We start from the raw sequence: 14,023 nt of genomic DNA, 5'->3' as shown, positions 1-14,023 counted from the left end.
AGGAAGCGGTGGGGTTGACCCTCCCCCGAAGAAACCGTATTTGAGAGTGTTGATAGCATGCAGGCGGCGGCGTGTGTGAGGGATCACTTATCACAGAGCTGTGAGAATTCACAGGAAGGCTGTTTTTTTTTTTTTTTCCTTGAATGTATGTGAGGAGGGGGAGAAGGAGCAGTAGAAAGTAGATCTGTCACCAAAAGAACGAAGACGCCACAGGTCACGCAGCCTGGCCTGGACTCGTGTCTCGGTCAGAGAGACGCCGTATACAAAGCAGAACGAGCTGTCATCGAGGGCCTTGCGAGGGTCGTGGGAGCGCTCGCGTGGGGGCGTTCAGGACACTTGTTTGCATGGCGAGAGGTAGAGTGGCAGCTGGAAAACATCTCTCCTTTCCAGCTCATAAAGCATGCACGTCCAGTGGCCCCTTCTGGGTGTGTGTGTGCGTGCGTGCGTGTGTGTGTGTGTGTGTGTGTCTGGGTGTGTGTGTGTGCAGGCTGGGGTTGGGGTGGGACACAGTCTAGCTGCTCTGCTGAGTCGATTCAGAGGTGAAGAATGGAGTATGTGTGTTTTAAGTGCAGTCATAAAGGGGAAGGAAATTTTCCACTGGGTCCTGGGTGAGGGCCTCCACAAGTGTGCTGCAGGGGAGGAGGGGAGGAGGCAGGAGCCTGGCAGGGGGAGGCGGCTGAGGCTGGGAGGGGTGCTGCTGGTGGGCCTGGCCTAATCCAGGAGAAGCGAGGGAGGGTGGTGGCTGTGGTGACCAGGTCAGTCCAGTTAGCAAACCCAGGTGTTTGTGTGGCCCGGGGTCACCCTTGGTAGAGGTCACCCTTTCCTCTCCAGGGGAAACCAGGCAGGCCCTGGGTTTGGGGATTGCCTAGAAGGATTCTTCTGAGCTGCCTGAGGCCTGGGAAGTCTCCCTTCTCCTCTGACTGGCTGACCCCACCCAAATTCCACTTGGCTGGTCTCTTCTCACCCTGTAGGTACATTCCTCCATGAGCAGGGCTGGGAGGTGCTGGTGCTGGTGGGCTCCGGTCTTGCTCAGTGAGGAACATACCCTGGGGCCAGGAATCTGACAGGTGGAGTCAGAGCGTCCTCTTTTGCTCCACGGTGGCGCTGGTGTGCCCCCTTGGACTCTCTGCTGTGTGGGGAGGGGGAGACCTCATGCCTCCCCCCTGCTCCCGCCCTTGGCTTGTGGGTTCCCACCATGCAAGTCGACCAGGGAGCTGTGGAAGCAGAAGCAAGGAAACCCCACGTCCAAATGGGGGCACTGCCTGACTCTGTTTACTGCGTAGGGTTCCTGCTGTGGGTTTGGGCTGACACAGAAAGTTCCTTGTGATTTCTCTGGATTTATTCAAGAAATACTCCCTGCCCCCCCCACTACCCCGATAAACTGCCCTGAGAAAAGCTAAGTTGCCAGGAAGTACCCCAAGACCAGAACATTGTGATAGCAAAACTAAAAAAGAAACAAACAAAAAAAATCTTCGATACGCTGGCCCCGACCCCAAAAGTGTCCTGCCTCGGTGTGGTGCACTGCACTGGTGGCAGCGATGAGATAATGCTTTTAAAAATGGGAGGTGTGGATGTGGGCTGCTCGCTTGCCCGTTGCGTTGACCTCTGCTGCCTTACAGCACCCCGCTGGCGTCCAGTAGGGGGCTCCCCGTTTTCCTAGTCTCACAGCCTTTCCAGCTTCCCGTCGGGGTAGGAAGACTGCCCGTTCTCTCCCCGAAGGAAACGCCTCGTCACTCCCCATTCCCCTTGGCCCCTATGAACCCACCTATCAACGCTGTAGCTCATTAAAGAGGCACAAGCCAGCCCACCAGCCTTCTCTTCCAGAACCTTCCTGGCTCTTTTCTTTCCCTTTGTGGCCTGGTGCCATGTTGCCGGGCGAAGGGCACGGCATGCTCGGCCGACCCTCTCGAAGGAACCCCCCACCATGGTCTTCCCTCTCCTTTCTCCTCATCCACAGGTGTCTGGTTTTGCCTTTCTCCCCCAGAGCCCTGGGGATTGGCACCGTCTTCTGGGTGAGGAGGAGTTCAAAGGTGTTTCTATGGCAACTCCAGGCCCTGCACCTTAGTGGCGTGTGGAGGAGAAGAGTAAACTACGTGTTGGCTTATAAAGCACACTGTGGGGGAGAGAAAAGGGCTTGGCGGGAGCCATGGTGTCTGTGGCCCCTCCCCCACCCGGCGTGCCCTTGAATCTTCTGACGGAACCTTGACTCTGGAGGAGGGAAGGGAGGGGATTGGGAATGAAGAAGGCAGCCTTGGCCGGGGAGCTCCTGCTTCAGCAGCTCCGTTCTGCTCGGGAAGGGTGGGCAGTGGGTGTGTGTGTGCGTGGGGCGGGGGGGGGGGGGGTGTTTCTGCCCAGGGAGGGCAGCAGAGAGAGAGCTTTGCTTCAGCACACAGAGCCTTGTCTCTGCCCCCCTCCCCTTGCACTGAGGAGTGGGGCTGTGAGGTGGAGGGCTGGGGAGCCTGCCCCCTGACCCCGTGGGGAACTGGGAGAAAGGCTCAGCTGGGAGGCGCACTGCCCGTCCTGGAGGATGGTCCCTGTGTATCTCGGAACTGTTTAGACAGGGACCAGTGCCAGCGGATTCTTTCGGTATCAGATCTGAAGTTGTGTGTTTAGCAAAAGAAGCCATTTTCAAAGACGCCAGATCCATTCCCTCTCACTAGCACATGCACAATGACACCCCACGCTGGGCTTTGTGACTTCAGCAGAAAAAACGGGATCGGACTTCGGAAGGGAGCCAGCCACCTGGGGAGGGGACCTGGGCTGCCCGACATCTTGGGAACCTGGGCGAGAGGAAGGCTGCTCTCTGTGGGCCGAGGGCAGGCACAGCTCTCCGGTGCCTGCTGTGCGCACATGCACTCCGCAGCAACCTGAAGAGTGGCGGTTCTACCCGTGGTTTTTTTTTCAGATGGAAAACACTGAGGCTGAGAGAGGTTGTGCTTGCCCAGGGTCACCCAGCCACTATGTAAGGCTAGATGCCCTGTTAGTCATGCTGTGCTTCAATGACTTTTCAACTTCCGTTTACCCTTGACATTCTAAGTCAGATGCCCCCTCCCAGGACCAAGATGGAATGGACATTGGAAGAATGCTTTTCTTCTTAGTTTGGGAAGCTTTTAAGAATATGAAGATAAACCAAATGGCCAGTGGTTTTCATTAGGCATCATCCTATGGAAAGGAGAACTTATTATATCAGGGTATACATAGGGAAGAAGGAAGGAACATTTCTGGTGTTGTTTGGCTAGTAGAACTGGAAGAGACCCTCAGAGTCACCAAGTTGAAGTAAAAAAAAATACTCTGTCTTACTGAGGCACGGGGAGAGGTAGCTCTATCAGAGCCAAGACATCTCGGGCTTCGGGGCTCTCCCCTTCTGGTGGGGATGAGCTGGGGTGCCCAGGCCGAGGCAGCTGGTCTGTGCAGGTGGCCAGTGGAGCAGATGGCCAAGCAGAGAGAGGGAGTCAGGAGACTGGGTCCCGGCTGGCCGGAGGAGGTGCCCCGCCCACCGTCCTGTGCCCCCTTCACGATCCCTGGACAGATAAGGCTAGAAAACCGGCCAGAGACGTGGCCCGGGTGGAGGGACCTCTGTTGGTTTTGCGGGAACAACAGGAACCATTCAGCTCCACTGCTGAACGGCACATTCCAACAGGTTCACTAGTGAAAAACAACAACAACAACACAATTCTCCATTGCATTTGGTTTCTACCATTGCAGCCAGGGTGGACAAGGAGGCCCCTTCTTCCAGCCTTTGTCACAGTCAGCTCCTGGGTGGCCCGGAGGGAGAGGCCGTGTGGGGTGGCGGGAAGGCCACGGGGGCGGAGCTGGGCTGAAATCCTGCAGGGCTTGTTGGCTGTAGGGGCTCAGCCATCTTCTGGATGCCTTTAACCTTTATTTAGTTTCCTCTTTTATACAAGGGGAATAGTAATTTGTACTACCCCGCCCCTTATTTGTATCCACATTTTAAAGTTGCAAGTATTGTGTGAATACCTTCTATGTCCACATGTGTATCTGTCTGTCAGGAGGTATGTGTCTGAAGCAGATGAAGAGTTTTTCGATTGCTTCCTCTGATGCTAGCTCCTTCTCCAGACCCTTTCCTCACTGTGCATTTACATACATGAGTACACAGAGAAAATCAGAGTGGCCTTCCCCCTTAGGAGCGCGAATAGCAGAACACTAAATAGCGAAATGTAGTCTAATATAGCATTCCACTTTTTTTTCATTGAACAATGTATATTAGAGATAGGTCTCAGTTAACATACATATGGATCCACTTCTTCCTTTTTAGGTACAGTATTCCATAGGGTTATAATTAAAAAAAACAAATTATGAAACAATTACTCTGTGCTAGGCACCATTCTAAATAATGAGCATGCATCAACTCCTTTAATTCTCTCAACAGTCCCGTGAGGCAGGTGCGCTATTATCATCTCCATTTTACAGATGAGGACATTGAGGCTTAGGAAAATCAGGTAAGTTGTTGAAGGTTATAGCAGAGCCTGTATTTAACGCCCCCCCCCAAAATATAGTCAAGTACAATGCTATATACTATATTATATTATGTGTCATATTATACTGTATATTACTGTATGCTATCATATTACTATAATAACATAATACAATGTCCCCATAGGGTTAGGTGTGTATTTATTGAGCCATCCACTCACTGGTAGAGACCTAGGCTTCTAACAGCTTTTCACGCCCACAAGAGCACTGCGACCGCCACGGCACGAGCCTCTCGCTCACAGGTCTAAACACGACTCTATGGCAAACACACAGTTGGAATTATTGGGCACAAGGTGTGTGTGCCTTTAACATTTTAGTAATTCCTGCAAGTTTGCCCTCAAGAGTGGCTGTGTTCTTTCCATATGGAAAACACTATGGAGGGTCCTCACAACATTTAAAATGGAACTGTCTGATGATCCAGTGATTCTACTTCTGGGTGTATTACCAAAACCCCCCGAAACATTAATTTGAAAGAATATATGCCCCCCTCTGTTCATGGCAGTGTTGTTTACAATAGTCAAGATCTGGAAGCAACCCAAGGGTGCCCATCAATAGGCAAACAGATTAAGAAAGCTCTAGTCCAACATACAATGGAATATTACTCAGCCATAAAAAGGAATGAAATCTTCCATTCGCAACAATATGGATGGATGTACTGGGCATTATGCCAAATGAAATAAGCCAGTCAGAGAACGACAAATACCACATGATTTCGCCTCATATGTGGAATCTAAAGGACAAAATGGAGACACACTCATAGATACAGAGAACAAATTGATGGTTTCCAGTGGGGGGTTGGGTTGGGGGAATGGGCGAAAAAGGTGAAGATTAGGAAGTACAAGCTGGTAGTTTCAGAAGTGTCACGGGGATGTAAAGTACAACCTAGAGAATATAGTCAGTAACACTGTAATGACCACGTGGGGTGCCAGGTGGGCACTGGGAATGCTGGGAGGAGCACTGGTGAATTGTATGATTGTCTGACCACTGTACTATATACACCTGAAACCAATTTAAATAATATTAAACGTAAACTGTAATGAAACATTTTTAAAGGTTTTTGGATGTGCAACATGAAGGGACGGAGGAACTATCACAGCCCTATTCTCATGCTTCTTTCAATGGGAAAAGTTTTCTTGACTTTCTAGACTTTTTTTCTTTTTGTGCTGATGCTGTTTTCCCTTTGAAAGGGAGGAAAATCAGGGACACTTAGACCGAGCTGATGGAAGCCTTGTTTGTAGGGAGAGAAGGGTTTACCTGTCAGAGAAGCCGTGGCCCTTGACTCGCTGCAGTTGGAGTAGTTCCCCTGAAGATGGTCTTATTCTTCTGCTCTCATAACAAAAAAACGGGCCTTTCGTTACATTAAGTGGTTTGACTTTGGGGTGTCACATGAACCCGGGTCAAGCATATGTGGCTGTATTTTGAAGACACATACACAAGGTCTTTTTTTGTTTTTGTTTTTGCTTTTTTCCTTTGCCAGCTAAAGGTGTCCCCGAGTTGACTGGCTGTGGCCAGGCCCTTTGCCCCCTTATTCTCCTTGTCATTGTGTTTGGATGGTGTTTGGGAGGGAGTGGCAGATGGCCATGGAGATGGACTTCTATCTGAGCTAACAGTGACACTGGGGTCTCAGCTGAGAGTGACCCTGGGGCTTGTCAGTCATGGTGGCAGCCGGAAAGGCTGGCGTAAGAGAGACCTTCAGTGTCCTGATTCAAACCCCTCAGTGTCATGGCTCTTCATGGCCAGCGTGGCCCTTGCCCACTCTTCACCAGTCCTCTGGTCACTGGCCCTGCCAGCTCCCGCTGTTCGTATTCTCTCTCCAGGTTGGAGCCCCGTGCCACCCCCGTGGTTCTGGACAGCCCTTACTAACTGCTTACTTTCTCCAGGTCTCACTGGGTCCCACTTCCCCGCCTACCCCTGGCATCAGTGCACAACAGGCACGCTTTGCCCAAATTCTAAACATGTTTAAAAACACCATCTTGGGCTAAAACCAAATTCTCCAAAGCTGCATGGGACATCCCCAGAGGGGGTCATTTTGGGCCTGAGCGTAACCTACGGGCTGTGCACCATTCAAAGGGCTGTGTCTAACTCTTCTGAGAGCAGAGGCAGCTTCTATGCTGTCCGAGTTACTCGATAAGTCCAGTCCCACCTTCTGGACATAATACTCCACCATTCCCCTCAGAGGGGAAAAAAACGTGGAGATTTCTAAATGCCACCCCAGCAGGGGAACCACCAAAAATGATAGCTACTTTGCATTAAGGTGCACTTAGTATGCGCCAGGCACTGTATGGAGCTCCTTGCTTGTATAGCAGTCCTCGCCCCCTTGAGGCTAGGCAGGTGAACTTGCTAGTTCAAGATCACGTGGCTAAGAAGCAGGAGTCAGAACCTACACTTGCTGGTCAACCTCCCAAACCTGTCTTCTGAATCAGTCTCTAGCAGAGACCAAGAGCTAGGATTCTTTGGGCTTGGGGAGATGCGCCCCCTTTTGTAGCTTTACCCACATTTGTTTTTTTGACTCCCCGCCGTCGGGGGTCCCCTCTGCAGGCTTCTCTTTGATTTCCCCCCATAGCCAGCCTCCCCCGCCCCTGCCTCCCCCATGCCCCCAGTTTTATTACAGTACGGCCCTGACAAAGCCAGGCCTTCACCCCATTTCCAATCCTTAACCCAGTGCTCTTTCCACTGACTCAGCAGTTCCCAGCCTTTTCAACACCAGGGGCTATTTTTATTTTTTTTTCTCAATGAGGTCCTTGTTTGGAAAAATTATCCATCAACTTCATGTGTTGAGAGTTGATTGTTTTTCCATTAAAAAAATCCGATGTAACTCTATCCATCACCGCTGAGACTAGCCGGTCTAATATTACTCTGACATAATCAGCTAATACACCACTTTCTTGCAACCGAAAGCAGAGAAACCCGGTGTTTTCTCAAGCCTGGGAAGCATTCTCCTGGGTGACTGGATGATTGCAGTGTGCGATTTGGGTTGTCTTACCGAAACGCTGAAAATAGCTCCCGGACTCCTAGCAGATCCCTGTTCTACGTCCCCCTGAGCATGGCTCCGTCGCGTCACGCCAGTTTATCGTCCGTCCTCCTTGCAGTCACGTCCATTGACTACCCTTGACATTGTCCCATGTGCCCACAGTGCTGCGAGTGGGGCTGGCTGAGGTGGCAGGTCACCGATGCGTCCTGGTTGAGGTGCATACCTTTTCAGAGGAGGTGGCGTGGTTGCGGGAATTTATTTACCTGCACTAATCTCTGACAGGCTGGAGCAGGAGGGCACTGATTCTAGGCAGAGGGACTCCCTGAACAGTATTTGACAGGAGGCTGAGACATGTCTGTCTGTGCAGACTGCAGGAAACACAGAGGCCCTGTCGCTCAGTGGCCGACACGCTCGTGTCTGGAGAAGGGGAGGGGACCACGCTGAGCCTCTCCTGATTCGCGCATCAGCCACCTGCCAGGCCGGGATGGTTTGGCTGCCATGACAGGGGCAGCTCATGCTCGTTCTGATTTATGGCCACACAAACCTCGTCACCTAACGGTGGCATTCTCGGCACAGAGAGTAGGGACTTGCAGTGCTCCCAGGCTGTGGCCACCTGGCTTTTTGTGGGGGTGGGGGAGGGAGGGAAGGCCGTACGATTTGGCCTCAGAAAACCCAAGGTAAAGTTCAGCTGGTGGAAAAACAGAGCCCTCGGAAGACAGGGGGTGGGGAGGGCGGAGGGAGAGGGGAAGTCCTGAGCAGGCCAGAGCCGTTCCGGAACTGGAGGCCCGAAATACTGCATGGCAGTTCCCCCTTCCCGCCCCCCGAGTATCTTTGATCCCTCCTGGAATGAGGGCACGGGGCATCGGATGGCTCGGTTGCCTGCAGAGAAGGACTGTTTCATTCAGAAATCTCAGGGCACCTGCAACCCCCAGTTTAGGGCACGGGGAAGGTGAACCTTGCAGCTTGGGCCAGACTTCCTGCAGAAGTAGCATTGGCTTTGTTCCTTGAGGGATCACTGGTATTTGGTTCAAGTGCTTACAGCTCAGGAGTTAGGAGTTCTCCTTTTGACCTAGACTGAGTCACCCTGAATACACTCACAGCCTTTGAGCTTTGGAAACTTAGCAGCTCTTGTGAGCTCTGCTGCTCACAAGCGTGGGCAAGGTCTCCAGCCTCAGTTTCCTCATCTGCAAAATGGGGAGACAACAGCATGTAACACGTTGGGTTGGTGATGAAGTGAAATAACTCACGGACCGTTTCAGCACGGAATCTGCGGCATACTAAAAGCTCAATAAATGCTAGGTTTTAGGAGTGTTGCTATATGGTACGGCAGAGCAGGGATTCTAGCTCTGTTTTCAGTGATGCAAATGCAGTCCCGAGGGGTGATGTGACATTTTTCAGAGTCATGTGCAGAGACCTCAGTCTCAAAAATTACGGTTGATTGACACCTCCCACCCCAAGTTGAATGCTCTTGTCACACCGCCTCCTACAGAACAGAGAAACAAACGACAAAGTTCCCTACTCTATATTTTCATGAGTCTTCACATTTTAGAGTCTTAAGCACAGTCGATCTTATTTGATGACCGCAACATTCCAAGGATGCACACAGGACGATGGAGGTCATGGCTCCCATCAAACGGACGTGATTTGGAGAACTGGTGTGGTTCAGGAGTGTGGCTGCCACACAGCTTGTGCACAGGACTGGGATTGGAACCTGCATCTCTGAGGCCAAGTCCCACACTGTTTTCAAGAGTCAGGTGCTTCCCTTCCCCCTTCAGGCTGCTCCAGCCTGTCTGCCTCTGAGAGGCTCAGGGGGAAGATGCCAGTGTAGCCAATGGGAGGGCCTGGATCGGGGATACTGAACTTTGAGGTCAAACTGTACTCCGCCTACTCTCATCTGCGTCGGGTTTGGAGATGCGCGGTGTACAGCAGTGAGCACTGGCCTGGAGTCACGACACCAAGGTTCTAGTTCTAGGTTACCCCCTGATTCTGGGAGTCACCTTGGTGAGGTCAACTTCCCTGGCTGTCTGTCTCTTACCTATAAAATAGCAGGATTGGCTCTTCGTGCCTCATATGCACTTTTTCCACATGTACTTACAGTAATCGATATTTTCCCCAACGCCTACTATGTATCGAGTGTTTCTGGCTCTCTGTTCCCTTGGGAAGGGATCTCTCATCTAGCTGAGTAATCAAGCACCTAAATCTGTCCACGACACCTTTTAGGGGGTAACTTCTTTAGAAATATGGCCTATTAAGATAAGAGCCAGGATCTTTGTGGTTATAAAAGCGGATGAGGGCTTCAACGGAACAAAACCACTAATGAGCTAACACACTTTATCGGATGACATATTTGACCACCAAACTTCCTGTTGCAGTACTGCTGATTGGCCAGACGGATAGCAGCCTTGCAGACCCAGCCGATGGCTAGAATTAAACACCAAGGTCACTTCAGTGTCTGTCATCGATCACTGGAGGGCTTGGTAAAGGTTCTTGGGAAACCCATTAGCACCTCTACTGAAGCTGGTGGACAGGAGGTGGGACGGAGACTCGGTATTCCGCAAAACAAGGTCTCCCGGACCCACACCCCGTCTACCAGAGCAGTCCCTTGCTCCAGGAGACTCGGCTGATTGCTTGGCTCAAACGTCTGTAGCTGGGAAGGCCTCTCTCGTGAAAGACTGGCTCAGACGAACACCTGTGATTGAGATGCATGTGATCCGATGGAACCTTGTGCACACGAATGAGGAGAGGGTTTGGAAGACCCAGCTCAGACATGTGCCCCTTTGAGCAATCACAATCCACTCCCCTTCCCAGTAGGACAGAGCCCCCCAAAGATCCCATGCCTTCCCGACACTAATGTTTACCAGGAGGACAGAGAGATTGGAAAGGACCCCAGCATCCATATTATTCTCCAGGTGCATTCCTGAGCAGATGGGTACAGCGGGAAAAGGCTGCACGCGAGGAGGGCAGGCATAGTTAGACTGATTTTGATTGACGGCCCATACACTGTGTGTGTGTAACTGGGTCAACATTTAAAAACCAGTTGAATTTCACATTCAACATTTGGATTTCTAGCTCCTGTCTGCCTATGAAACGTATTGGGACATTACTCACTTCTATCAGAAAATACAATGTGTTATATGCTCCTCTAGTCTCTCGAGTTCCCACTTTGGAGGGATAAGGGAGCACTAGAAGTATTTCTTTATTCTTAGACAAACAGTAAAACGGTGGGACAATGTGATGGTGGATAGCGACTCATCTTTGGTTTGGGAATGGGGACAGCAGCAGAGAGTGGTGGGGAGTGTGGCGAACTGGAGAGGCCACACCCTCTCTGCAGCGGCCTGCTGGGATCCAGCTCCATCCATCACAATGTGAGCCCCGTGTGATCAGATGTCCGGTCCCTTAGAATAAGCCAGGAGTCCAAAATTGAAAAGTGAAACCTGGGTTTTAAATGTTAGTACAATTAAAAAGGAACACACACACACACATACATGTATGTGAACCAAACAAAACATACCTCTGGGCTGGGTTCAGCCCTGTGGGTCACCAGTTTTGTGACCTTGAGTCCAGATGACCTCTTGAGTTTCCTTAGGATTGCGGGACCTCTGAAGAGGACCAGCTGCTTTTTCAGGCAAAATCCTGTACCCTGTGCTCAGTGTCTCCAGAGAACACCGCTTCTGTGCTTGTGGCCACACTTCCCACCGTCTCTGGGGTGGTTAAGAGTGCAAGCCCCATAGTCGGACTGCCTAGTTCAATCGCTGGTTTCATTCGTTGCCAGCTGGGTGACCCTGGGCGAGTCAGCCCTTGTGAGCCTCATTTTTCTTCCTGTAAAATGAAGTGTGCCATAGTACTATTCTTAACCTCATGGGGTTGTGGGGGAATTCACCAAGATAGTGGAGTCACTGACTTGGCCCACTGCCTGGCATACAGTAAGGACTTGATAAATGTCAGCCGTTACATTATCATTACTTGGTACCGCCCCCTAGATGGTGAGTGAGCTGGAGTTCTGGGAGTCCTGTCCCGCTCTCCAGCTCATTGGCTGATGCGCAGTAGTGATGCAATACAAGCATCCTGAATGAAGGAGGGCATTTGAGGAGGGCAGCATTGCAGACTTTTCGGGCAATAGTGCACTTGGCTTTGCGTGTGTGTATGCGCGCGCGTGTGTATACGTGAAAGAGAGAGGAGGGGGAAGAAAAATCAGCTTTCACATGTCGGGCACTGACCAGCCCAAGGAGAAAAAGCTGTTTTAAGCTGCTAAGACACCGTGCTCAACAGTGGCAATTGTCTTGGAAATTCAAACGAAAGCCATCGCCCACCCTTTCCTACAGAGAAGACAAGAGGCGGCTTGGGAGCCAGAGTGCAGATGTGACCCTCGGGTGCCGACGAGTGTGCGAACATCATGGGCTGCTTTGTCAGCCTGACAGGTTTTATTTATTCAGGGCTCCTTGGAGCCAGAGGAGATTCCTGGAGGCTCTTAAAATTTAATGCCCCACCTGGATAGTTAACATCTGTGTTTTATTTTGCTTTAAAAAAGTGAACCCTAAATAGTTCAAATTCCTTCTGTCTCCCTTGGAGGAGAGTTGCTCACCGGGTGACGCACAGGCAGGGAGACGGACAGGGTAAGGCGGACAAGCACTGTCCAGGAGGAGTAACACTGCGAGAGGCGGACGTGGGCCCTGTATGCGATTTTAAGTTTTCTCATAGTCACATTTACAACAGAAAAAAGTAGGTAACATGAACCAGATTTGTCCAAAATGCTATCATTTCAGCATGTGATCAATGAGTAAAATTACTAATGGGGTTTAAAAAAATCTTTAAGGTTTGAAATCTAACTTATACTCATAGTACATCTCAGTTTGGACGAGGCCCATTCCAAGTGCTTCATAGCCGCCTGTGGTTCATGGCCACCACATTAATAGGACAGTGCAGGTTGAGATAATATTTGTGGATGCAAGGCATCCTATTTTCCTCCTTCTAGTATTGTCATGCGCTGTGCAGAGATGTCGGGGAGCTGGGGCCTAACAAGGCTTCCAGGCCACTGAGTTGTGCTGCAAGTGAACCTCAGGGAACCACGTGTTGTGACATCGTAGAAGCCACATGACTCCGCTCTCACTTGACAGCAGGGGAAACAGACCCAGAGAGGTGGAGTAGACTGGCCCAAGACATTGAGCTGGAATTAGAATAAAACTAGTAGTGCAATATTTGATACTATTTATGGAGTCATTTTTCTATTCCAAGACCTTGTCATGCATTAGCTCCTTAAACTCTCATAACCACCCAAGGAGAAGGTGGTCTTATTTCTGTTTTGCAGGTAAGGAAATGTAGGCTTAGAGGAATTAAATATTAAAGCAGGGCAATATTTACTGATGGCAGTTCTAACAGCTTCATATACATCCATTAATTCTATTATGTACTAAACCTTCATTTAACAAATTATTATCACCTTCAGTCCACTTTAAAGATGGGAAAACGGAGGCCGAGAGAGGCTAAGGGATTTGCCTGCAATGCAGCTAGTATGTGGAGCCAGCATGTGAGCCCAGGCTACCTGGCTCCAGATTCTGAGCTATTAATCACGAATTAGGCCCAAGGTCACCGAGCCATGCCGTGGCACAGCTGGTGTTTGAGCTGGTACGTCTGTTCCCTGGTCCATGATATTCCTTCGCCGTCCCACTCTGCGGCCTGGAACATGCTCCTTTTTTCTAGCACTCTCTGCCTCACTATGCCGCTGGCGAGGACCAGAACAGATAAGCTCTGGACTCCAGCACATGCCCATGCAAAGCAGGCATACGTCCTCTGGCTTGGCCAATTCCCTGGCTGCCATAAGCCCAGGAAGGCCAAATCCCTGGCCCAGGGGAGGAGGATGGGAAGAACACTTGTCCATTCTGCCTTCCCGGTGGGGCGAGCTCAGGGTACCAGGCTGGAACGTGGCATGCATTTAATTGCATGGGGGTGCAGGCGGGGAGAGGCTGAGAGGATTAACACTCTTTAAATAGACATTAGAAAACTAAGAATAGCCTTGCTGCCTGGAAATTAATGGGTATTCCTGACCGCAGGCCCTCCCACTTAGTAGGTGCTCAATAAACATGGGTGATTTACAGGACTAAACAAATACTGAAAATGGGACATTGGGGAACCCTGAGCCAGTAAGACTCTGTGCTCCGTATAAACAAAAAAGCCCGAACTTCAGACTGAGGTTATTTGCGTCTTCCTCTCCCTGCAGGTTGAAGCCCTTGTTGCGTTTCCTTCTCTACTTCTGCTGTCTTGAGGTCAATGTCTTTATTCTCGGTCAGCAGAGCACCAGGCCAGGGAGACCCATGTTCAGTTTGCTTTCGCCTTATTGTTGGCTTGTTGCCCGCTGCCCCCCGAAGCTAGAAAGATGGGAATTACGTCCTTCTGCGCTGTTACCGCACTTGGTGTTCCCAGAGCTCTCCATAGATCCCAGTCCCTCGGAGCCTTAAGATGGGAACTTCTGAATTTGCCATCAGACCTTGACCCATCCTCTGCTGCCGGGCCCCTGGGTCCGTACTGGAGGCCGCCTCACTGTCTGGCTCCGAAGTGCGGTCG

General features: G+C 50.8%; 2 protein-coding genes across 2 annotated transcripts in view; one reads left to right on the top strand and one right to left on the bottom strand.

Moving 5' to 3' along the window:
* SYN3 (synapsin III) overlaps positions 1–14,023 on the bottom strand; it is a 405,562-nt gene that overhangs the window by 209,981 nt on the left and 181,558 nt on the right. The gene's annotated exons all lie outside the window — the stretch shown is intronic.
* The window catches only part of TIMP3 (TIMP metallopeptidase inhibitor 3), a 56,790-nt gene that overhangs the window by 1,005 nt on the left and 41,762 nt on the right, over positions 1–14,023 (top strand). The window lies entirely within an intron of this gene.

This window comes from Phyllostomus hastatus, unplaced genomic scaffold (genome assembly GCF_019186645.2).
Source record: "Phyllostomus hastatus isolate PE091 unplaced genomic scaffold, TTU_PhHast_1.1 phas_scaffold_755, whole genome shotgun sequence".
NCBI lineage: Eukaryota > Metazoa > Chordata > Mammalia > Chiroptera > Phyllostomidae > Phyllostomus > Phyllostomus hastatus.
Note: the sequence above shows the minus strand (reverse complement) of the source record. Positions and strands in the feature narration are given on the sequence as shown.